This window comes from Chrysemys picta, chromosome 1 (genome assembly GCF_011386835.1).
Source record: "Chrysemys picta bellii isolate R12L10 chromosome 1, ASM1138683v2, whole genome shotgun sequence".
NCBI lineage: Eukaryota > Metazoa > Chordata > Testudines > Emydidae > Chrysemys > Chrysemys picta.
This window is the reverse complement of record NC_088791.1, coordinates 216251737-216276379: the sequence shown is the minus strand read 5'-3', so window position 1 is coordinate 216276379 and position 24643 is coordinate 216251737. Positions and strand designations below refer to the sequence as shown.

General features: G+C 41.5%; 1 protein-coding gene across 31 annotated transcripts in view; it reads right to left on the bottom strand.

Moving 5' to 3' along the window:
- The window catches only part of SH3KBP1 (SH3 domain containing kinase binding protein 1), a 335079-nt gene that overhangs the window by 62270 nt on the left and 248166 nt on the right, over nucleotides 1-24643 (bottom strand). The window lies entirely within an intron of this gene.

Below are 24643 nucleotides of genomic sequence, written 5' to 3'. Positions count from 1 at the left end.
ATTCTAAATAAAAAAAAGAGAATTAGGTATCTTGGTAAGGAACCATAATAGTGAAATAGAAAAAAACATGATCACTTAAGGTTTTTCATTATTATTTATGATTAATTCTCTTTATTATTAATTATTATTATTATTATAACCAGAGATGGCAGACACTGTTGTTCAGCTGCTTATAGCTTTGCCAAACGAAACGGTTCAGACTGAAATTTTCCATGCTGGGTATCTGCCTCAAGCTGAATTTTATTTGAAAGTTTCAGCTAAAATGGTTCAGTCATTAAAAAAATGACATTGGAGAAATATGTTGTTTTGCTCATATTGAAAAATTTATTACAGCCATTGGATTGAGAACCTCTATCACCCCCATGTTTTGGAGCAAGGGCTTGACATTTGGCAAGGGGTTGACCTAGTGCCAGGGAGATACACCTCTACCCCGATATAACGCGACCCTATATAACACGAATCGGATATAACGCGGTAAAGCAGTGCTCCGGGGGGGCAGGGCTGCACACTCCAGCGGATCAAAGCAAGTTCAATATAACGCGGTTTCACATATAACGTGGTAAGATTTTTTGGCTCCCGAGGACAGCGTTATATCGGGGTAGAGGTGTATATGCCTTTTGCTGACCCTATGAATATTCAACTACAGTTGCCCACATTAAAACCTCTGAAAATTCACAGTTCACACATGCTCAGTAGACAGCTGTTAGAGTTTGGAGGTAAATTCTCTGAAGATTCTGTCTGCAGTGAGAATAATCCAATACAGGGCTGTGAAGACCACTGGCAAAGTGTCTCATCCCTGTCTAGTGCCTGGTCCACATAAAAAATAATAGTCTACTTCTGCTAGCAGTTACTCTGTTAACTTAAGTGGGAGAGGCCTATCAGGTCAATATATAGGTCCGAACCCTGTTGATGACCCAAGTTGAGAGTCAGTATGATTCCACATGACAGAGTTTTTTTAAAGTAGGAAATTACATTTAAATAAACTACATTAATAGAACATTAAGGTCTTTAATTACATAGATTCATAGATTCTAGGACTGGAAGGGACCTCGAGAGGTCATCGAGTCCAGTCCCCTGCCCGCATGGCAGGACCAAATACTGTCTAGACCATCCCTGATAGACATTTATCTAACCTACTCTTAAATATCTCCAGAGATGGAGATTCCACAACCTCCCTAGGCAATTTATTCCAGTGTTTAACCACCCTGACAGTTAGGAACTTTTTCCTAATGTCCAACCTAGACCTCCCTTGCTGCAGTTTAAACCCATTGCTTCTTGTTCTATCCTTAGAGGCTAAGGTGAACAAGTTTTCTCCCTCCTCCTTATGACACCCTTTTAAATACCTGAAAACTGCTATCATGTCCCCTCTCAGTCTTCTCTTTTCCAAACTAAACAAACCCAATTCTTTCAGCCTTCATACTACCACATACTAATTTTTTCACAGAATGCATGGTCCTCAGGGAATGAATTGATGTCATGTAGTGAATTAAGCTGCTGTCTGTAGGACCCTGCCTCATTTGTCACAGAAGTTGGAGGTGTGTAATCAATGAGACAAGGGACTGCAGGAAGAGAGAGGATGGTCTTATGATTAAGGTTTTGTCCTTGCATCAGCCACAGAGTATCCATGTGATACTGGGCAAATCATTTAAATTAAAATGTTCACAGCTGGCCACTAATAGTGTGTTCCTCATTTTCTGGGTGCCAAACATGAGAACTCTGGGGGCTGATTTACAGAAGAGCTGAGCACTCACAGCTTTAAATGAAGTCACTGGGAGGTGTGCTTTGAACATATAGTGCTATATTATGCTAAATACTGGGGAAAATCAGGTTCTAGGTTTCTCAAATTGGGCACCCAAAATTAGTGGAAACTTTTGGCCTTTAATCTCTCTGCCTCATTTCCTCATCTGTAAATTGGAGATAATACCACCCCCTCACCTCACAGAGGTACTATGAAGATAAATTAATTGTTTGTGAAGCACTCAGATACTATAGCAATAACCATTATAAAAAAAGCTCATGAGGAAGTGAGTAATTCTGTATTCAGAGCAGGGTTTGAATAGTGTGCAGTAAATAAGGCGTGGGGCCACACATGGAACTATGAAGATAAAAATATATAGAATAGCAGCTCATTCAGTAAGCACTGTCCAAACTGCGCAATGAATGAAGCAGGGGTCCTGTGGAAAAAATAGCAGGTGATCATCGTAATTAAAGACTGTATTATAATGCAGACACATGAGGGGGCCAAATTAAGGTTGCATCGGCTTACTATTGCTTTTCCAGGTAAGCAATTGCTTTAGTTGCCATAGAGATGTGAGATGAGCGCAAGTGAGAGAAACAGTGTCTGCAGAACAGTCTCTCTGTTCAATAAGACATAGTCCACGCTATGAAAAACTTGAAAAAAATCTTGCTCAGTATTACTAATTACTTTGCATCTGTTTATCTATGTTGCATTTTTCTAGAAGTGGTAATGTGTGTGTAGCAGGAAGGGATTAAATAAGGGAAAACAAATTAATATTAAAAGGAAAGAAGACTGCGAACATTTTCTATTCAGCTTATTTACCTTATTTCATCTCAGAAGAACTAGTTAAATGGCATGGTACCTTGGATAGTAATTTATCCATTGTTGGACCAGAGACAGATCTGGTCCCCCTTCCTTTTATTTTTGTTTTTAACCACAATTCACTGATTTACTGTGTCCATGATCTAAAAACAGACAACTGAACAACTCTTCCACTCTACTTTCCTCCCCTATTCCTTTCCTCTTATCTCTTTGTGATCAGTTTATTTTCCTTCCTCCCAACTTTCCCTCCTATTTTAGCATTGTGGGTTGCAGTCATAATGCCTTCATTTTTCAGCACTACATTTACATCTTTGAACAGATTTCTCTTTTTGGTTTGTATAACAACCTCTGGCTTAGTAAATTCGGCTGATCCTTGGCTAACTGATGACTTTAAATAAAACAAACTTTGCGAGAATTACATGCTCAGTGAGTGATTTAAAATATAGGCAGGCATTTTTACACGCCTCATTCCTGAGGTGCAGTAACTGTCCTACTCCTGGGCATGTCTACTTCAGCAGAGACTACTATTCAGTATATTGAATTATGCTATATTTTGTGGTGGTTTTCTAATGTGATATCCTTTTGGTACTAATCTGAAATTGCCAAAATATTTATGACCTAATTTAGTTCTGAATGGAGCTCTCCAGAGATGAAAGGTTTGTGCATAGAACAATGGCACTATTTAGCTCTAGCTAATATTCCTGATGATTACACACACTTTATCGGATGTATATTTTTTAGGTCAAGGTTTTAGTTATCCCCTATAGTCGTGGAAATCCTTTTCCTATTTTCTCACTTCATATACCCCAGTTAAATTTCATCTTTGATGCTTCTAATTCTTTAAGTTTACTCATTTTCATGAACAGATTTGTTATGTATCATGCTCATTAATCCAGAACAGATGGTGTCCCCCAATCCCCACAACCTGCCAATCAGGCTTATGCAGCTAATCGCCACACAAGATTTTTCACACATTAAGCAAATCTTCAGACAGCCTCTCTAATTTTTCCATTCTCTATCTTATATGCAAGAAGGTCCTTCTCTGTCGCTGAGCAGAAAGGATGGGGAGACTTCATCAAAAAGAAAGCTACGTTTGGAGAATGGGTGTACATCATCTAGGATGTCACCTTTCAGTCCACCATGAAAATACAAGATAAGGGGGAAAAAAAGAGGAATTTGTGTTTGATAAGAACAGGAGTGTTTAATTAAGAGCTTTAAGAAGTATTGTCAGGAAGAGTTTGAACCAAAATTTAACTTTTGTAAAAATAAGCTTTAACAAAAGCTAAAGACCAACAGAACTGTTTTAATTAATTTCTTTTAAAGCTTCCAATGGAAACCTTTTATAAAACAAAAGTATATTTCCCCCTGCAGTGTTTGTAACCAACACATTGCAGTATTATGCTTGTGCAGCATAAGAACCTGAGCATGTGATAAAATGACTTATAGAAACTATGTGGTAAAACAAAAATTTTTGACTACTCTTTTCATCATCCAGGCTGAGAGAAACATAAAACTTAAACAGTACAGTGAAAAGTAAAGAAGAGGTTTAACTTTTTCTCCCTTTAAAAAGAAAAACTGGAGGAGTTTTTTGTAATACACTAAGGAATTTGTGTCTCACATTATTTTAAGGTGAACAGATTTTTAAATACACTCCTAGCAAAATTAACAAAGCAATAAAACCTAAGATAAAGGACATGGCTGATTCATATGCTTTCATATAAAGAGCTTTTTATCCATAAATCTCAAATCAATTTACAGAGGAAAGTAGCATCTCCATTTAACAGGTGGGAAAATGGAGATAGAGAAGAAGGGATGGGCCCAAGGTCACAAAGCAGGCCAGTGGAAGAAGCCAATTTGCAATCTACATTCTCAGACTCTCCAGTCCAGTAGCCTAATCACTGGACCACAGTAAAGTATTATTAGAGGAAATAAAATAATTTGTTAGCAAAGTTCTTCTATAGTAAAGGAGAAGCTTGGATTAAAAAAAACCCAGTAAATACCACCTAACCCCCGGGCATGTACTCGGGCTGCTAGCCCTAGCCTCAATGGCTGCACTGCAATTTTTAGCCCACTGAGATTGAGCAGAACTAGTGCATTTATGTCTACCCAAGTTGAGAATTATACCTCCCAGCTATTGTGCAGACATTCCCTATAAGACAAAGAAAAAAGATCACGTGGGATATCAAATAAAATGTCAATATGACCTGGGATTTTTAAGGCATTTATCTTAAAAAAAAGTAAACAGGAAAAAACATTTAGTGTCAGAGAAATAGCACGTGCAAGAAACAGCATATACCAGAATAATCGGACACCTAGCATTCCCCCAGGATGCCTAAGAATTTTGCCAGTAATTGTAAGCGTACATTCTGGCAGACACTAAAGAATGATCCCTTTCTTGACTTCAGCAATGTCCAGGGGAAATGGGAGTAAGGACAGCCCTCATGTAATCAGAAACGAGACACACCCAGCTGCAAAAAAATTATAAAAGGGAACCATCTCGAGAAAACAGACATTTTTCTAGGAGGGCAGAAAAAGAAGACAAAAGTCTCAATTCTGAAACTGGAGCTTACAGTGAGCAAAAGAGACAAGATAAAATTTATCAAGTACACAAGGCGATCAAGACTTGAAAGAGAAAATAAAAGGAGCACAAGATCTGTTAGTATGTAAGCAAAGGAAACTTGTATTTGGAGCACCAGATATCTGATACCACCTGCCAAGGTGAAGGAAACATAGGTACTGTTTACAATATAAGACTACAATATAAGGTCACTTTTTAGCAGCTCCCAACACTTCCTTCCTCCTCATGTGAACCGACTATTCACTTTCTTTAGAAAGCCAGAGGACAGGAAGTCCCAGTTAGAAGTTGCAGTGCTAAAGTGGATTTAGTCCAGGCACAGATGTGCTAGCATTGTGCCATTGCTGGCAGTCCGTCAATAGGGAAGGTGTTCTGTATGAACCAACGAGAAGACTGGTAAAAAAGAGTGCTTGGATATAGGCCAAAAGGGGGCTTTTCTTTAAATGCAGTTTGCCTAGGAATGTAAACAGGATTCTTCTGGGGAAATGTGTGTTTATAAACTAAAAGGGTAACCCTCCTCCTGCAGCAAGGAGTGCTAGAAACTGCCTCTCTCAGGCAGCACAGTAATGACTCTGAACCATTTATATGTTGGTTTACTTACAGGATAGCTTCTGTAATTGCAAGAGAAACCCCTTTAAGACTGAAGGACTATGATAAAGAGTATGCGAGCTTTACTCAGCCTGCTCCAGTGGGAGGTGTGTGCGTTCAGAACCTCTGAAAATCAGGCTACTTTTATGTAAAAGCTAATTTTATGTAGATGCCTAGTAAGGATATATGTGCCTAATTTTAAGCATCCAAGTTTAAAACATTTGTCCATTCTGTTCTGTCATCCTCTTCTACTGATATGTAAATTGTTTTGAAGCCCTTTGTATTATGACAGATTTCAGCTATGGTTATGTGCTACTGTGCTTTTCCTTTTACAGTCTATGGTTAAACTGCAACTTCAAAATGTGTATTCAACAGGGCTCCTTATTCAAAGTGACAGTGCTACAGTACTGCACTTGGACACTTACTATAACCTAAACAACTGTTATAAAATCAATCCTCCAGAGTATGGAAGCTGGTTAGGTAGATAGATCTTACATTCTATCAGTTTTCCTTAGCTACCTTCCTTCCACCATTCACAGTCCATGTATCTCCACCAGTATCCCAAATAACCAATGTTGGACTTCACTCTGACCACATTTAAATGGTCATACATTCATGTCTTTGGACAATAATACAGGGCTGGGTGGTTTTCATAATTTATTTTGTAAGTATTTCTGCATTAGTGTGTATAAATATGTGGTGTAGAGTACGAGATTGAAAATGGTGACTGTGAGCTACATCTAGGAACCATTTTGTGTGAATTGGTGATCCAAATTGTAATGGCTGCTCTACAGTTGATGGTAATTTTTATGTAGAACTTACAGAACAGAAGTTTACATAAATATGTGCATTAATGTATACTATCTATGGTCAGAATGAATTCTCATTGGTGCCCACACAGGCTTGGGTTTGTCTGTGTTTTTTCCCTTGGTGGCAGCCAGGTCCAGTAGACTGCAGAATCACGAGCATCCAGCATGCAAAAAAGATAAAGACCTCGCAGGAGCTCCTTGGTACGCTGTAGTACCACAAACACTATTTACTACACACTATCTGTGGGGTGGATGGATGCTGGGACACTGTTGGCAAGCTTAGCCTTAGCCCTAATCACCAACAAACCCTGTGTGAATCATTGTTTGGAGGAACTAAATTCAAATTTTGCTTTATTTGTATGACACCCATATTATGTGGGCTTTGGGTTTTTTTTTTTCTTCCAGAAAAGAAAAAGCCAGTTTCTAAAGCATTTGGGGATTTTGCCATGACAACCCCCCCTTAATTTAAACATGAGTTTCTTAGCTAAAACCCCATGCAACAGTTTGAAATTAAAGGCGCTAATGATTTAGTAACTTCAAACCCATCATGTTACACTGACTTACCAAGTCTCACTCACTTGGAATTAATTTTAAGGCAGGTTCTAACATACTCTTCTTGCACTGTAGGATTTTGCAACATGATTAATTGAGATTGGAAATCTCCCTCATTGAAATTATCACATATTTACAGTCCTGCTAATTTCTATCTGAGGCAAAAATAATTTCATATATTCTACCAAAGTTAGTTTTTATTTTGTATAAAGCAATACTTATGCAAATTATGTTTAGATGTCACAAAAGGATTTATTATTAGCCCATAAGTGCTTCCATGGCTGAGAGGCACTCTAGACTCTGACCCAGCTAAAAGGGTCAACAAGGCAATCACCTCTGTTAATGGAAAAGTGGATATCTACTTCAGGTTTATATAAACTCACGACACAGGTTTTCCTATTTCCCTAATTCATAAAAAGTCACTATATAAAAGTTTGTGTTTTTTTTAAATAAAATATGATATAAGAGGTAGGCCAAATTAGGTCATATTACAAGTGCTGCTCTACTCTTTATTATTTTTATTTTTTTTCTTAAAATCACTTGAAAAAAGGAGGGTCGTGCTGTGTAAGTGACCATTCTTGATCACTTTAATAACAAGCAGTAGTAATGTTGCCCTTTGTTTCCCTTTTCTTCTGCATCCAGAAGCCCCACCCAACCCACTCCACCACCTAGTGTCATGCTTTGGGAGCAGGGTGAGGGGCTAGCAGCAGAAGTACCGAAAGCAGCATATGCCTGAAGACAAGCAGCTGCTACTGCTGCTTCCAATGGCATCAGCTATCTGATCCTGGGGGATATCTGGCAGCCTGCATCTGGTAATGGAGGCCAAGTACTATGGCTTCACCAACAGAATAGAAAACCTGAAGTGGTGTAGGAGGGTCAAGAGCAACTGAGCTGAGGTGGGGAAGGGGATGTCCAGCTAGCAATGAAGCTGTGCAACCACCGATCTCCCTCCTTTCTGTTATCCCTGGAGAGATTGCAGCAGTTATGGTAGCCACTTCTGCATCTCTTCCAGCCCCTGCTGTCCTTTCCCCCACACACCTGGGAGGTGGCCAGTGGAGGTTTTTCTCATGGGGCTGGGAGAAGAGCCAGTGGAGGTTCCCATGTTGCCAACTCTTGTGATTTTTATTGAGGGTCTCATGAAGGTATTTTACATTTTAATTAATGCCTGAGCCCCTAGATACATGTGGCTGCAGAAGAATCTCAGTTTCCATTAAAAAAAAAGTAAGTTTCTAGTCCTCACAGTTGTGGAGAAAAGGTTAAAAACACAAACCAAACATAGCCTGAAAGCTCAAAAACCAGAAATCAAACAAAAGGAATCCCAAATTTATTATTTTTATATTATTATTATTATTATTAAAGCACTCATGACTTTTGGGGGCTTGATTTATGATTTTGAACATTTGGGATTAGCAATACAGAGGTTCTCTCTCAGGGGCAGATCAAAGGGCTGCTGGGAGAAGAGCAGAAGCAGCTCTACCATCTGTCAGCTTCCCACTTTAGCTCAGTTCTTCCGCCTGTTCCACTTACTCCCAATCACATTTTCCATTTATTTTAGCTTGCAGTAGTGTTTTTTGCCGCCTTCTCCACGGCCGTCGGATGCTTGAGAGGGTATTACAGCGGGAATAGGAAGCAGCCTATGAACTTCAGGCAGGTGCTGCTGCTCTTGGGTCTCCCCTCTGCTAGTGATTTACAGAACTACCAGAGCAAGGGCAGGACTTCTACTTGTAATGAATAAATACAGGGGACAAATAGTTGGGGATCCCCAAACAAGTTACCCTGCCATTATATTTATTCTCTCCCCTTCATATATGTATGTATTACTCCTGAGGGAATTCTGCACCAAAACATTAAAAATTCTGCACCAAAAATTAAAAATTATGTGCACAATATTTTAAAATTCTGCATATTTTGTCAATAAATAAATGTGATTCCAGCGCAGCATGGGGAGCACAGGCCACTGGCTGCATTGAGATGGGAGATCATCCTAAAGCCCCCAATACAGGGACTCAGCAATGAGGCTGCACCTGACCCTGACACAGTGTAAGAGCTGGGCCTGCCCCAGAAACACCCTGGGGTCTTGCCACTCTGCACCAGGTGTGGGTGGCCAGGCTTAGCCTAGCAGGATCCAAGTATGGAAGAGCTTAGTGTGGGGGGATCCAGGTGTGGAGTGAGAGGTTTCTGTGTGGGGCAATCTGGGTGTGGGCAGCTCATTGGGAGATCTGGATGGACAGGGACTCGTTGGGGGGTTTGGGTGCAGGGGCAATGGGACTCTGCAAGGGATCCAGGTGAAGATGGTTGGGACTCAGCAAGGGGGATCTGGGGGCTCATTAGGGGCATCTAGGTGTTGGAGGAGTGGGTCTTGATGGTGTGAGGGTCCAGGTGCAGCTGGTTGGGAATCAGTGGGGTGGGGGTCTGGGTGTGGGTGTGGGGGGCTCGTTGGAGGGGTCCAGGTTTAGGGGGGTAGCGCTTGTCAGGGTGAGGGTTCAGTGGACCTGCTTAATGGCCCCCAGCTGCTGCCGAGGGGATGCTGCATGCCAGGATGCCACTTCACCCCATTGATTCCCCTATCCCCTTTTCTTCCCCATCCCCCCTCACTCCCACATTCCCCTCCTCCTGCCCTTTCCACCCCTCCTTCCTTCCCCACTGACTCTTCCCCTCACCCTTCACCCCCCCTTCCCTTACCCAGCCCCACCAAGGGCACTCACTGTTGCACAGAAAACAGGAAGGCTCCAAGCTCACAGAAGGGAGCATGACTGGCACTAGGACCCAGGAAGTGGTGTTCAGATGTAGAGGCAGAGGAGCCCAGACACAACCTCCTTCAGCTGGGCAGCGCTGCACTTGCAGAAATGAGGGGGGGTAGGGGCATGTAACCCCATGTGCCCCCTCATGCCCCACCTCTGTTTGGAGGGAGCAATCCCCCCTCAAACTGCACATAGTCCCTCTCGCCCCTGGCACGGCTTCCCTGCTGTTTTCTGTACAGCAGCACAGGAATTCGGCGGTGGGGTTGTGCGGGTGCGCAGTCACGCAGACTCCCCCCAGGAGTAATGTATGTATGTAAAGCTATAGTAATATCCTATCACTGCAGATGCATAGAGCAATTTACAAAGATTGCTCTTTTACTCAGCATGGCAATTGTATTTCCGAGCTGGTAGGTAAGTGTATATAGTGACCTTTTAAATGTATAATTACATCCTAGTGAGGCTATAGTTAAGACATCAATTGCTAGTTACTGCTTGTGCCTGTTAGGATTTCCCCAAAAGTTGCTTGGCATAGAGGGACTGCAAGTGGACAGTTATAACTGTTCTAGAGAGCACTGTTGAGACCAGTGGAACACAGCAGCTCCTCTGAAAATGTAGCTGCTGAATGTGTGCACACATGCTGGGGTTTTATGTGGTCAAGTGAGTTTTCTGAATACTCCAATAAAGGGGCTTTTTGCCCATGCTAATAGATGAACTTTCTTATACTGTTAGCATTTTTGGAAAAATGTACCCTATAAGACTTTTTTTAAACTTAAGATTTTATAAATAAATTTAATTACACATAAAAACATCCAGATAATTAGCAAGCTAAATTACACAGTGAAAAATATAAATGACTCAAACTAATTATGCAGTGAGACATAGCAAAACAGTGGAGTCTTTTGGAAAATAAAATCCCTGAATAGTAGGAACCTAGAGATTCTGAAAGAAATGATAGAAATCTTCAACACAATGTCTCGTTCCCTGCAGAAGGGCTCTCACAAAATATTTTCCTGCTCTTGAAAAGTGTATGTTAAAAATGTCTGTTTTCCTTCTGCTTTTGTAAAGTAGATACATCAAGAAAGACACTGAACTTGTAAAACCACCTTATTAGGAAGAGTCATGAATGTGTCTTACATTTTTAGTACAGAGAGCTTTCATGTGTCATCTGTATCTGGCAGCTACATATTAAATTATTACTACCATAATTTTAAGTCTCTCCCTTGCATTTCCTGCCACAATTGAGAGCCAACCCCATAATTTACAAAAGCAAACCCACCAAATTTGAGTTTTGAAAATTTTAGCCTTAGGACAAGTGTGTTAACACTTTTCCAGAAATTATCAGTAAGTGTATATTTTTAAAAGACCTCTTAATTTGAGGATTGAAGACATAATAAAAGTCAAATCACAAACCAAACTCTGAACCTGCAATTCACTGCATCCACACAGAGCCCAAGTGAAGTCACTGCTTCATACATAAATAGTGAATTGCTGAATCAAGGCCAAAACTCCTGACTACAAAGAGCAGGAGCAGACCTATAAAACAGGTAGCACAATTTTTGAACACAGTCCCTGGCACTAGTACAAAAATATATGTATAGGATGTGAAGTATATATACAGGATATGAAAGGAAACTTTTATTCGTTAAGTAATTCGTTAAGTCAATGGCTACCTTTTAATGTAGGCAGTGAGAATTTTCAATGAAAACAAATGTTAAAGATGCAGAAATATTAATAATTGTGCGGGAATGTAAGCTCTTTGGGCAGGAACTGTCTTTTTGTTCTCTGTTTGTACAGCACCTAACACAAAGTGGTCCTGGTCCATGACTAGGGCTCACAGATGCTCTAATACAAATAAATAATAATTTTGAAAAATGTAAAAAGGACATAGACAAATAATGTAGTGCCAGATCCTCAACTAATGTAAATGGGTGTCAGTGAAGTCAATAGAGCTATGTGGATTTATACTTGCTGAAGATCTGGCCCAGGATATTTAGGAGAATTTTTTCCCCACAATTCAGAGAATACTTCTGAAGCCAGGTGTAGAGAATTTTATCCTCACAATCGGATTTGTATTTTAAATTTAGAAAGTACAATATACAACTGTATTTCAAAATATTTGATTCTAGAATCTTAATAAATATTTGTGCAACTATATAAAATATTTAAGAAAAATATCCATCCAGATTTTTATACTGCACCCATCCTGTGGTATCCGAGACTCACATTCAAAGGGATCAACCATCATTAGTCATAACACTTAGTTACTGGGATTGAGAACTTCTTGAGGCAATGTACATGTATTTGTTAAAGTTCTTTACAGAAGAGGAGCTACAATTAGTCTAATTCAGTAGGTAATCTAGGATTCTTAAATACAACCTCAGTTAAAAATTAGCAAGAGCCTAAACCAACTGGGAAACTCACCAGCTGGGAAGATAGAAGAAAGATCTCACAATCATCTAGTCCAAGACCCTCTCCACAGCATTGGCTTTATTTAAATTACAGAAGATACAACACAAGGGCCAATAAACTCAAAACCACTAATCACCTGAGGCTTTCCCTACTTCTGCGAACTGGGAGGGGAGAAGACACACCCTTTCCTTTTAGCAACCCTTCTTGGTAACTGTTCACTGTTCTCCTTCCCAGGCTCCATAGCTCACCTCAGCTGAGACTTCCCCACAGGCCAGCTCCTGCTCCCTACTGTTGTCCCCCCGCTCAGGCCTTCTGCCTAACAGGTACACAAAGCCCCCTCCCGGGCCCTTCTCTGGCTCTGGGTCTCTTCTGTCTGCTCCCCTACTTAAGAGGTAGGAAACCTTCAACTGATTTCTTGTACAGAACACGACTAAGAGCAGGCACCTACAGCTCCCAGCTTTAAAGGCCCAAGGACTGTAGCAGGCACACATTGCTGCATGCATGAGCCCCACGGCCCTATTACAAAGAGTTTAAATCTCAACATTATACAGAAGAGTATAAAATAATGGAGTAAATTGGGGGGGGGAAGGGGAAAGGCAGGGGAGGAATGAAGTGGTTACTAAACTAGAAGTCTGGTTTAAAAAAAATACTCGAGGAGTAACGAGTATAAGCAGGAGGGGATTTTACCTTTGTATATGGCATTGGTGAGATTGATACTGGAATGCTGTGTCCAGTTCTGGTGTCCACTTTTTTAAAAGGATGTTGAAAATTGGAGAGGGTGCAAAAAAGAGCCACAAAGAATGATTTGAGGGCTGGAGAAAATGCCTTAACAGTGAGAAACTTAAAGCGCTCAATCTGCTAAGCTTGTCAAAAAGAAGAGTCAGAGGTGATTTGATTACAGTGTATCAGTGGTTCCCAAACTTTAACAACCTGTGAACCCCTTTCACTAAAATGTCAAGTCTCATGGACCCCCTCCTAAAAATGAATATTTCCAGGGATTTTCTCTTTTACCTGAGTATAAATTATAAAAGCAGTGATCTTGGAAATATAAAATTTGTTTTTATGATATGCTTATTACACACTATTTATTATTATTTATCATTACAGTATTTTTATTACATTATGAAAATGGCAACACTCTTCCAAGATCTCACTTTCATAGCTTGTATCACTTTGAATAAGGTATTTAAGAAGCCAACTCAAAGAGTTCCTCCTACACAAGCATTCAGGTCTTGAGCAGTCCAGGCAAACAGTGCATGTTACAACAAAGCTTAAATTTGTTCTTCATAATAATTTTAAAAACAATAATAGCTGTCTATTTAATTTTAAAAACAGCAAAAAATATCCACCTCCCTTTCCATTTCTTATAAGGAGTCTTGAAGTTTAAATCTCCTCAGTGTGCTAGATACACTTGCTTTGATTTGCATAGCTCTTGGAAGTCCAGGGGCTCCAGCCCCGTGCTGCCCAAGGTCCCTAGGGACAGCTCTGTCCGCCATTAGGGAATTTTTTCCCAAGAACCCCCTGTAACATTTCGCGAACCCCAGTTTGGGAACCACTGCAGTATATAATTACCCTCACGAGGAGAAAATACCAAGTACAGACAGGCTCTTTAATCTGACGAAGAAAGACATAACAAGAACCAATACTGGAAGAGGAGGTTACTTACCCTGTGCAGTAACTGACGTTCTTCGAGATGACTGTCCCTGTGGGTGCTCCACTCCAGGTGTTGGTGCGTCCCTGCGCCTTTGCTCGGAGATTTTTGCAGCAGTAATCCCAGCGGCCACGCATGCTCAGAGGCTGCCCCCCCGCTGTGAGTCTAGGTTGATAGTACACATGCGTGGCCGGTCTCCTCAGTTCCTTCTCTACAACGGAGGCCCCCCAACTCCGAAGTAGAGGGGAGGAGGGTGGGTAGTGGAGCACCCACAGGGACACTCATCTCGAAGAACATCAGTTACTGCACAGGGTGAGTAACCTCCTCTTCTTCTTCGAGAGATGTCCCTGTCGGTGCTCCACTCCAGGTGACTTAAAAGCCGTGTATCTTAAGGAGATAGGGACTTCGGATCTGATAGGAACGCCGTGGATAGTACAGCCCTGCCCAAACGTATGTCAGATAGAGGGCCTTGAGTAAGGGCATAGTGTTTAACAAATGTGTGTTCAGAGGACCAGGTGGCTGCTTTACAAATATCAGCCAGGGGAACTTTGCATAAGAATGCTACAGAGGCAGCCAGAGATCTAGTGGAGTGTGTTCTGATGCTGTCTGGAGGTGTAACCTTCTTCATCTGATAGCACAACCGGATGCACTGGGAAATCTAGTTCGAAAGTCTCTGGGTAAAAATAGGTGTACCTTTGGAGCGCTCCGCAATGGAGACAAAAAGTCTGGAAGAAGTTCTAAAAGGTTTGGTTCTATCCAAATAGAAGGACAAGGCTCTGCGTACATCTAGTGTATGCATTGAGGCTTCGAACGAGTTCGCGTGTGGTTTTGGAAAAAAAAGTCGGTAGGTGTATTGGCTCATTAATGTGGAATGACGAGTGCACCTTTGGAAGAAATTTGGGGTGTAATCTGAGGGTAACCTTGTCTTTAAAAAATAGCGTATATGGTGGGTCTGCCATAAGAGCTGCTATTTCTCCTGCCCGTCTGGCAGAGGTAATTGCCACTAGAAATGCAGTTTTCATCGAGAGGTGTAAAAGGGAGCACGTGGCTAGGGGTTCAAATGGTTGTTGAGTTAGGCAAGACAGTACTAGATGAAGGTCCCAAGGGGTGGTAGGTGGTTTAATGTCTGGGTATAGGGTTTGTAGTCCCTTGAGGAAACGCTTGATGATAGAATGAGCAAAGACAGACGTGTCATCAATTCTGTCGTGAAAAGTTGTAATAGCAGCTAAATGGACCCTGATGGAGCTGAAAGAAAGGCCGGATTGCTTAAGGCCCAATAGATAGTCAAGTATGAGCGAAAGAGATACCGACGTGGGACAAAGGTGTTTAGCGGAACACCAATGTGTGAATCGTTTCCACTTTCGAAGATAGGTCGTGCGAATAGATTGTGTTCTGCTATGTAGGAGCACCTTTTGAACTTGTTCAGAGCAATCTAGTTCGCTTTGGGAAAACCATGTAGGAACCAGGCTTTGAGGTGAAGCATGGACAGGTTGGGGTGGAGAAAGCAGCCGTGTTGTTGTGATAGGAGGTTCGGAATGAGAGGCAAGGAGATTGGTGGTTGAATCGACATTCTGGTGAGGAACGGAAACCACGGTTGTCTGGGCCACGACGGGGCAATGAGGACCACCTTGGCTCGGTCTGTTCGTATTTTTATCAGGACCCTGTTGAGAACTGGTATCGGGGGAAATGCATAGAGTAGGTTTCGGTGCCATGAGATCATGAATGCGTCTCCCAGGGAATGTTTGCCCAGTCCTGCTCTGGAGCAGAAATTGGGACATTTCTTGTTTTTTGTAGTTGCAAAAAGATCTATTGTTGGGTAACCCCAAGTGCTGAATACGTTGTGAATGGTTTTCTCGTCTATCTCCCACTCGTGGTCCCATGGGAAGTGTCTGCTTAGTTCGTCCGCTGTGGTGTTCATTACCCCAGGAAGATAGGCAGCTGATACCCGGATGTTGTTCGCAATGCACCAATTCCAGAGCTTCATAGCCTCTGTGCACAGCGAATGGGATCGAGCTCCTCCCTGCCTGTTTACATAAAACATGCATGCAATCTTGTCTGTCATTATGCGTACGTGATGATTCTTGATTAGTGGCAGGAAGTGACGGCACGCATTGCGAATAGCTCGAAGTTCTAGGACATTTATGTGCAGGGAGATCTCAGTTGACGACCATAGCCCCTGTACTGTGTGGTGAGACGTGTGTGCACCCCAGCCTGTCAGAGATGCATCGGTGGTCAGGATGAGTGATGGAGCCTGCTGAAGAAACGGGACTCCAGAGCAGAGGTTGGAGTGCTGGGTGGGGCGTAATTTGTTTTTGTTTATTTGTAGGCCGAGAGATAGGAAACAATCGACGGTGAGCCGCGTGAACCGGAGAGCCTCGTCGAACGTTGAGGCTTTGAGGAGGCAATCGTCGAGGTAAGGGAATACTATGACCCCTTGTTTCCTGAGGTAGGCAGTGACTACGGCTAGGAGCTTGGAAAAGACACGGGGGACTGGCAAGAGTGAGGGATTTCCTAACGAGTCTGCTGAGCTCCGTCTCAGGCCGGGGACGGTAGAGAAGGAACTGAGGAGACCGGCCACGCATGCATACTATCAACCTAGACTCACAGTGGGGGGGCAGCCTCTGAGCATGCGTGGCCGCTATGAGTAATGCTGCAAAAATCTCCGAGCAAAGGCGCAGGGACGCACCAACACCTGGAGTGGAGCACCCACAGGGCCATCTCTCGAAGAAGAAGCTGAAGCTACACAAACTGAAATTAGAAATACGGCATGACGTTTTTTAAACGGTGACAGTGATTAACCATTGGAACAAATTACCAAGGGAAATGGTGGATTCTCCATCTCCTGATGTCTTGAAATCAAGACTGGATGCCTTTCTGAAAGATATGCTTTAGTCAAACACAAGTTACTGGGCTCAGTACAGAGGTAACTGAGTGAAATGTGATTGCAGGAGATCAAACTAGATGGATCTAACTGTCCCTCCTGGCAAACTATGAATTTAAATAATCAGATAATCAGTAACAAATTTGACATGCTTTGATGATATATTGCACATGCAGCAAAAATGATCATGTTCACTGAACAAAACAATTTTTCCTAGAGATTCACTTGCAATGTTCACTCAGCAGAAAACAGACTATCACAGGGAAATAGATGCATATCAACTCATAGAACCTGCGCAATTAGTGTCCATATTCTAAATAAAACCAGAATAGACAACAAACCTGAGGTGGTTCTGATAACACCTATATTTTCTCTCTCTGTTGGGCCTATACAACACTCGTGTGCATAAACAATATTTTTATATAAAAAATAATCTATTACAAAACCTAGAATGAGTCTACTAGAACACATCTGTAGGATTATTTAACTCTGTTTTTATTTATATCATAGTAGTACCTAGGGATCAGGACTTCACTGTGCTAGCTGCTGTGCAAATGTGAAATAAAAATAGATTCCCTATTCTAAAGATCTTACTGTCTTGGATTTATGGTGACAAGGTGCAATGGTGGATGAAACAAACAGACCAGCATAAAGGGAAGGATGACATTCAGTGAAATGAAAAAGTTTTGCATACTAATCAATAGTCACTGCATGCCATGTGGTTAGCCATTTCAACAGGCAGTGCTTTGCAGGGACTTCTGATCTTTTCCTTTTTTATTTTAAGATTTTAAAATAAGTGAGTTATCACTGCATAATTTTAGTTTAGTTTTTAGCTTAGCAAACAAACCTTAATAGCCAGTATTAAAAGAAACAAATCTTAATCACTGTATGTATGCGACAACTTGTCACCTCACTCTCACAACAGTGGCCTGAACTTCCACTTGCCAAAATTCACATTCTTATCTTTCCAACAACAGTATGATCTTTTAATTGCAAGACACTGGTCTAGCCCTGTAGTACACTAGAGTCAATGCAAGCCTAACTTAGTAGGATGGGAACAGGAGGATGAGAACAAGGAGAAAGGAATCAAAGATTCATGAACTTAATTTTAGTGAATGTTTAATAAACAACTTTTATACATATATTGTCAAGTAAGAAAAGGAAATGTCATTTATTCCTTCACCTGTAATTAATTCAGTCTTAAACATTTACTCAAGTGTGTCATTCAGAAAATGACTATTTCACTAACACTTCTGATCGCAGCAGTACAACTTGAGATGCATTAGGTTACATGAATATTTCATCAGCCCCCATCTCAAGGAAGACCTAGTTTGGTGCTTTATTTTTAGTCAAACCAGTCAATGGAAAGTCACAAGATATGGAAATAATCCAAGTGTAAAAAAAATCTAGGGCAAGTATAATCACCACAACAACTGAAAGGAAGAGGAGACAATTGATAGACAGTTACTAACAGCTTATTTTTCCTCTCAGTAAATTAATGTATTTTAGAAAAAGAACCTATTCTATGAGCTCATTCCTTTTTTCTTAAGTATATCATCTATTTTAGATAATTTATAAGGTACAGTGGTTAAGAAATCATGTTTCTTTTATAGGATAAGTAGGATTCTGCCTCAAATAATTGCCACAGAGGAACATTTTCTAAGGGCCTGATTCTACAAACACCTAAAATCACCATCATACAAGGTACTGACAGTTCAGATATGGCACAATGCGAGCACTTTCTGTTCCTTCTGGTTCAAATCTTTCAGTCCTTAGGCTACAGAATTTTGCCCTTATCTGAGTGAATACGAAATGAAACGCTTAGCTATAAGCAGACTTATTTTCACCTAGCTCATCAGAAGTTTAATTCAAAATAAAATTATCTGTCATATGCAGAAAGATAGGTCTCATCCAAGATCTACAGAATTATTTTATAGCTCTCTGAAGAGAGAATTTAAAAGGATTCATGAAGTTCTTTTAACGTCTTGTTTTCCACAATGGGAATACTCAAAGCCCCAAAGGAAAACTTGTCAGGGCCTTTAGAACTCAGAAAGAGGACTAATGCTATTCTTTAAAGACTACGGTTCTTGAATTCTTCCATGAAATATGATGTTATTTGATGCTTGCTCACCTTACTGCTGTTGCACATGCTCAAATTATTGAAACCCAGAATGATGGCATTTGTGAGTGAATATTTATTGCAAATAAAAAGGCATTTTGGTAGTGGCTACTTTAAGAGAAAATTGAAAATAGTTTCTATTTACTGTAATAAATTATGTTTTTTTTTCTGGTTGACTTGAATTTTCTTAAATTACTGTATCAGACAAACTTTTTTATTAAATAAGAAGTGTCCCTCATCAGCTATATCTGTCAGAGAAAGAAAAAAGTTGAATTACTAGAGAGACTGTCTGGAAAAGGAACTCTTTCTTTCAAAAGAAAAAGAAAGAAACCTTTAATTACTATATTATTTTTTCTGCTCTGGAAACCAGTATCTTCCCAGCCAATCAGGTATACTTAGTATGACTTCATTATGTGATTATCAGTGTGAACTTTTTCAGGAAGTTGAGAATTCTGGAAATCAACAGGGAGATAAAAAGTAGTTCTTAAAGACAGTTCTTATAACTTCTTGAGACTGAAACCATAGTCTATTATCCACCGGTTGGCTTATACTATTTTATTTAATGTGTCAATGTCTCAATCATTCTGGGGTGTCAAACATCTGTAAGTTTCTGGACAGCCCACAAAAAATGTCAATAAAAAAAATCAGACTGATCTTAAAAATTAGGAGGAAAAATTTTCCACCTGTAAAACTCAGTGATCTGGTCACATGCTCAGTGTGATGAGATCCACTGGCAATATCAAGTATCACCCTCTCTCTCCAGCACACCATCCTTTTCCTGTTCCCTCCTCTGCTTCCCGTGGCCTCAGTTAACTGGCAAGATGCTGGTACAACAGCAATTCCCCATTTTGTTCCTATAGCAGCCTTGCACATCCATGAGAGCAGCTGCTTCCTCCACAACTCACACCTAATCCAGTTCTTCTTAGAAGTCTCACAGCTACAGGAAGGCCCTCTAGTCCACTACCTCCTGGACAAGAATGAACAGATCAGAGGTTTTAAAAGGGAAAGTTGCAGAACACCCATCTGTTGTCAGGTCTTGGAATCTCTAGGAGAGTCAGAGATGATGTGCTCTAGATTCTGAATTTCATTCTTCCTTGTATGTTTGTATAATTAAACAATGATGTCTTTCATTTTTCAAAATAAGAATGATGCGGAGTACTTGACCACGTGTTCTTTATTGCTTGGAGCTCTGTAGAGATTGATGTAGAGAAATTAAATCCTTTGCATCCTTGCAAAAAGAATCTCTCATCAAATGGGCTGCATAGCTGTTGGGCTGTCCTTTCTTAAACAGTTTATTTTCTATAAACCTCTCATATCCCCAGAGTCTTATGTAGTCAGGGTCAGCTCCAGGCACCAGCTTGGCAAGCAGGTGTTTGGAGCGGCCACTCCGGAGAGGGGCGGCAGGTCCAGCTATTCGGTGGCATTTCGGCGGACGGTCCCTCACTCCCGCTCGGCGCGAAGGACCTCCCGCCGAATTGCCACCGCAGATCGCCATCGCGGCTTTTTTTTTTCTGGCTGCTTGGGGAGGCCAAAACCCTGGAGCCGGCCCTGTATGTAGTGTATCATAGGAGAAAATATTTATTAGAGATGATATATACCAGAGTTCACTTAGTAGTTCTTGTGAACAAAAAGGCTCCTTGGTGGAACTGTTGAAAGTTGGGTAGTATAGTTATTATTAATAGTTGGAATTCATATTTTTTCTGCTAGTAAATCATTATATTTGTACGGCCTGCCTCAAATTAAGTGATCTTATCTTTTTCACATTTATAAATATTAAAGGAAAATGTCCCAAGAGCTATGAAAATTATAACTCTGTTCTAAAACATAACGTAACATAGCTAGGAAGACTGAAGGGGTCAACAACTTCATTAGCACTAGATTGATGGGGGGACATGCTTAGTAGCTATATTGCAGGTATTCCAACAAATCACACCATGTCTTTAAAATGTGATATTTTTTGAGAAATGTATTCTCTTTCAGTATAAAAGAGGATCTATTTCCTGAACAGATACCATTTCAGAGTCCAATTAAGTTACTAAAAGGTATGATTTTTGTTGTTGAAGAGGTGAAAGGTAAAGATAAGACTGCAATCAAGAGATAAATTCAGTGGAGGAAAACTTTGACATGGTCTGAGAAAGCAAATGAAGCTTGCCAAAATCATGAACAAACATTTCACTAGTTCACTTTCTACATCAGGAAGTTGTATGAGAATCTTGAAAAATAGATTCCTGTAACTAATTTAACAAGAGAGAGACCGTGAAACATGGTGTCTTCTTATGTTCTTCTTGTCCCCAGGGTCAGCATTAGAGCGGGAACTTGTAAAAATGCCTCTATTGAGTTAAACTTGATTGACTACCCCCACCACTCTCTTTTCTGATAGCCAGAGAAGAATGTTTTATTAATGTATTGCAATGAGCAACATATTTTCATATATGAGTCAGATATCTTGTTTCCTGGCTTACTTATGCTGTACCTGTCTCCTATTGTTTTCATTGTAATACTTATGATATGGAACCTTTATTCTTTATGAACAGCCTTTATTTCTACTCTGTAAATTCGAGAATGGGGCAAAAGTGAAGAAGGGTAAACAAGCAAATGTTTTCTATGTAGGTAAATAACAATGAATCAAATATATATTAGCCTCCATCTATTAGACCCATGAGAATTCCTGTAGGGTTGGTAGAAACTGCAAAGGCTGACAAGTATGAGGCTTGATAAACCTCTCATACTATTTTTTAAAGTTCACAAAAGTTAATTTTCCCAACTTATTTCCAAGTGAGATGCAATTTTCACACCCAGCCCCCAAAAGTTAACAGAACAGGAAATTGTTATTACTGGTAGAAGAAATATCCAAAAAAATGACAGTGTCATCTGTGGATGCCGTATAGACAGCAAATGTATATGTATAATTGGCATCCTTAATAACTGACCATTTAACATATTTAAGTTATCCCTTATACTTAAGAGTAGGAAACTACCACAAACACTACAATAACCTTATGTTTTTAAAAGGCACCCAGTGTGCTGTAACAATTTTTTTCATTAGAAATTCTGTCCTAACTTCTCCTTTCTTCGTTCTCTCCTTGTTTGTCACTTTGACATTTCCGTCCATGTTTTTGCCAATATTCTCTTCTAAGTAAAATATGAACCCGACAGTTCTTTGAGTCAGAGACTTCTGAAAATGTTCAAGTACAATTGACTTTATGCAAGAAGAGGTTGCCAATCTCTAGTGAACATACTTGTTGTACTGTGAATTCAGGTCATTTTCTTTTTTTTAGTGATTTCACTATATAGATAAAAGCAGAAAGTTCACAGAATATTGAAAAAGTGCCTGTTCCTTAAACTTGTTATTTTATTGTAGTCTGTTGCTAGAGAGAAAACTCAATCCACTCTTCAAGTCTCTCTCTACAAAACCACCTGTGTAGGCCACTTGGGTCTAGACAACTGGAGAGGGTCACCATGTTCACGTCTTATGTGCCCAACCACAGAAAGCAGAACCTACAGACCATGTACTTCTAGATCAATATTGAGAACTTGGAGAGGCTTTGTAATGGGATGGCAAGGTTTCCATTGGTTCAGCATGGTAGAAGCTGCTGGGAAAAAAAATGTTACCTGACTGTAACTGTCGTTCTTTGAGATGTGATGAAGACATGTATTTTATGTGGGTTTGCCTCACCGGAGCCAGAAAACTTTGCCTGGCCCTCATGCCCTGCAGCCATAGCCCCTCCCCTGGCCATATAGGCGATCAGGAGACACAGCCTTCAGTTCCTTTGCACCAAACATCAGAAGTGCAGACTCCAGTGCAGAGGGGACGGAGGGTGGAACTTGTTCATGAACTCAGACCTGGCCACCCTGTTAACAAAGCCATATCTGGAGAGCAACGCCTGCTGGTTTGCAACGCACTTCTCCAGGGAAGAGGAGGTATAAATTTTTCTCCCCATCAAGTCCATCCTCTTTGACTCTTTGTCTTTGGGTATAGATTTATACCTGCCCTGCTGAGCTCTGTCGTTTGCTGCTGTCACCACCAGGGAGTTGGGGGCTAGGCGGGAATAGAAACTCTCAAACCCTTGTGTGGAAATGAAGTATAGTTTGTCCGAATGTTTTGCCATAGAGGGCAATGAAGCTGGGGTATTTCAGAGAGCCTTTGCAGGATCCAGGAGAGCCTCATTTATCGGTGGGCCAACTATCCCTGGAGCGGATGGTTGGAAAACATCCAGGAGTTTATGCATATTCTCCTGGAGGAATTCTGCCTGGATACCCAAGGTGGCAGGAGGTTCTGATCACCAACGGAGAGGACGATTCCAGCACACCTGGGGAGGACAAGGTAGTTTGCAGCATCAACAATGGATCCTGCTCTTGTACCACAGGATTTAGTCAGAAGAAACAGATTCAGTGGTCACAGGAGTCACTGACGGGACTGGTGATCTTCCTCTGGAGGAAATAGAAGAGCGGGACCTCAGAGACCAAGGAGCATTCCAGGATTTCCAAGGAGGCCACTGGGCATACAAATAAGAATTGGTATCTAGTAGGCCCTGGGCCAAGAACCTCTGTTCCTACTGCAGGACAGATGCCAATCTCAATACTGATAGTGATCTAAGCGCGATCCCTGGCACTTATCTGGTGAGGATGATCCTGATCTGGATCTTGAAGAATCCCAGACCTCCTGTGGTGACAAAGGGGGAGCCAGCACCAATGGGGCAAACAACCAGTTAGAGTCATCTGAAGCACAATAAGGAGGCGGCACTGGTGCCGGAGAGCAGTGGAGAATTGGCACTGAATAAGAGACACTCCCACTTGGTACTGGGGAGGCATCGGCGCCAAGGCCGGTACTGCATTTGAGATGGCATCTGCCACCAAGAAAACGACAGTTCTGAAGGAGCCTTCGATGCTGGGCCTGGCCTCGACTCCATAGTCTGTGACCTAGGTGCATGAGCTACAGGGCCGATGCTCTGCAACACAGCCAGAAGGTGCCAAGGGCACAATGGAGGATGATTTGGTAGATGCTATAGCACCGGAGAACTCCTGAACCAGTGGAGAGTCCAGGACTGAGAGGCAAACCAGGTCTGATGCTACCAGGTATGCCTTCGGCATGGAGATAGTTGGCACTGCTGCTGATATCGTCGATACCTGACTCAACAGACACCCCATGGCCAGAACCAAAGTCAACGGTATGGGCCCCTGCTGCTCTCGGCATGGTACCAGGCAGCGGTTGGACGGACCTGCTCCATTCTACATGCCAGAGGCAGTATGGTGTTGGTCATCACTCCTCTTAGAAGTGGAGGAGAAGTCTCTGCAAGCCCTGGAATGGTTCTGGTTCCTTCTATGGGACCTTTTCCTTGCCGCAATAGAGGAGGGTGACCGACCCCTTATCCTCTTGGGGGAAACGCCAGAGCCTGAATGCGGAGAGGCATTGCTTGCCAGGTCCCAAGGCAACTGCTCATCAGAGGAGGACCTCCATGCCGAAGTATGCCTCATGGCCTGTTCCAGAAGGTGCTGCTTCAATGGCAAGTCTCTTGCCACCGGGGTTCTCTCTGTGAATGACTTGCAGATGGAGCACCCCTCTTTAATGTGTCCCTTGCACAACAAACACCTGGTGCCAGAGTCGCTGTTGGGGTGACCCCCTCCACAATGGACAATGCTTGACTCCTGCTGAGGAGCACAGGGCAGCCAACTCCTCTAGCTAACACTAAACTAACACTTACCTAACCCTAAAGATATTACTACTACTATATACAAAGAAGAGTTCTCAGAAACTGAG